This window comes from Athene cunicularia, assembly GCF_003259725.1.
Source record: "Athene cunicularia isolate RWA chromosome 3 unlocalized genomic scaffold, athCun1 chr3_part1, whole genome shotgun sequence".
In the NCBI taxonomy this organism is placed as follows: Eukaryota; Metazoa; Chordata; class Aves; order Strigiformes; family Strigidae; genus Athene; species Athene cunicularia.
The window spans coordinates 113,246,316-113,247,836 of record NW_020799097.1 but is presented as its reverse complement, the minus strand read 5'-3'; the positions used below and the strand labels follow the sequence as shown (position 1 = coordinate 113,247,836).

At 54.6% G+C, this 1,521-nt stretch overlaps 1 protein-coding gene across 1 annotated transcript in view; it reads right to left on the bottom strand.

The window, feature by feature from the left end:
- Positions 1–240, bottom strand: part of VSX1 (visual system homeobox 1) — a 3,799-nt gene extending 3,559 nt beyond the window's left edge. The window contains exon 1 of the mRNA XM_026846108.1: positions 228–240. The gene's annotated coding sequence lies outside the window, so the exon portion shown is untranslated. The remainder of the gene's footprint in view (positions 1–227) is intronic.
- Positions 241–1,521: the final 1,281 nt, after the last annotated feature.

Genomic DNA, 1,521 nt, shown 5'->3' with positions numbered 1-1,521 from the left:
ATCACTTCGACGGGTCCCCTGAGGTCCCCCTCCGCCCCCGGTCCCGGCCACCCAGCTCCCCCATAAACCCCCCTCACATCCTTGTGGGTTCCCTTCCTGGGTCTTCTCCCAGGACCTCCCCGCTGTGTCCCTATGTCCCCTCTTCCAGGGGCCCTCCCCAGTAGTCCCATCCCACTCGCTGGCCCTTCAGCCCCACATCCCGGATGGGGTATCCCTCCACTCAGCACCCCGGGGCTGGGGCTGGCTGGGGACTGTGGGGTAGGACCCTCCCTGACCCCCAGTGTCTTGGCACTGGGGTTTGCGGCCACCTCGAGATGCCTGGCCTCCATGCTCCCTTTTGCTCCCAGATTCTTGCACCTGGGCTGCAATTTTTTCCCCCCTTCCCTTCATCTGTTGATGGAAACGATTTACAACCGGCTTACACAGGCTGCCTGATCTGGGCCTTCGCTGGACAGTCAGATTAACCGAGGGTCCTTCTGATAAAGATAATTACAAGGGGACTCCGCATTAACTTTGCATTATTAAAGAAAGACCCAAATCTCCCCTCGCAAGCTGTTCCTGGGATTAGCAGAACAATAACTTTCATTTAGGATAATTGCCGTGTCCAGTGCTGGGGGCTGGTGGCGGGGGGGGGACCCTCTGGGCCATCACGCTTCACACCAAGAAAGGCAAACGGGCACGAGAGGAGCGAGAGGTGTGGAGGGGTGTGACACTCCCAAAGCCACCAATCGGGGGTCCCCATGTGCTCAGGATGCAGGGATGCTGGGGCACCCCCGCGCAGGGCTGCCCCCCGCCCAGGGACAGGCCAGCCCAGGGTCCTCTTTGGGCACCTTTCCTTCTCCAGAGTGTTTTTGCTGCAGTTTTGCTGGAATTGGAGACTTTCACTGCTAAGGCAGGGAGGATCTGCCACAGTAATTAGAAGCCATAATCCGGCCACCACCCACAACAAATTTCCTGTTCGAGCAGATACTAGTAGATAAAACCCTAATTTTTTACGTTGTCCCAGAATCAGCTTGATTTCAGCAGTTTATGTTCAGGCTGAGCTGTTGGGAGAGATGATGAAGCCTTAAATATGCATATGGCCTAGGCATTTGGAAAGTTTGGGGATAAAGCATGTATAATTGCTCCTAATCAGTTTATGAAACATAAAAGCTCAAACCCAAGAGAAAGCCGATAGATGCAGAAATGGAAATAGAGATTAAATCTCCCTGTGCTGGTGAGGTGGCCTGGATATGGCGTTGCTGCCTGGGGCGGACTGCGGCCGTGGCAGTGCCATGGGGGCCAGGGCATGCGCCTGCTCCTGGGACAGGGTTGTGGGATGGGGTGGGGGGACACGCTGGCTGCTACCGTTGGCTCTCCAGGCCATGGCAGAGAGGGGCTTCTCCACCAGTCCTTTGGACAATAAATCAGTTAAAGGATATCTTGATATATGCTCATCAGATAGGATTAGCTGGGATTAGACTAATCAGTAAATGTTTCTCTGCTCATTATTTTCCAGGGAAGATTTTCAGTTGATTCTCC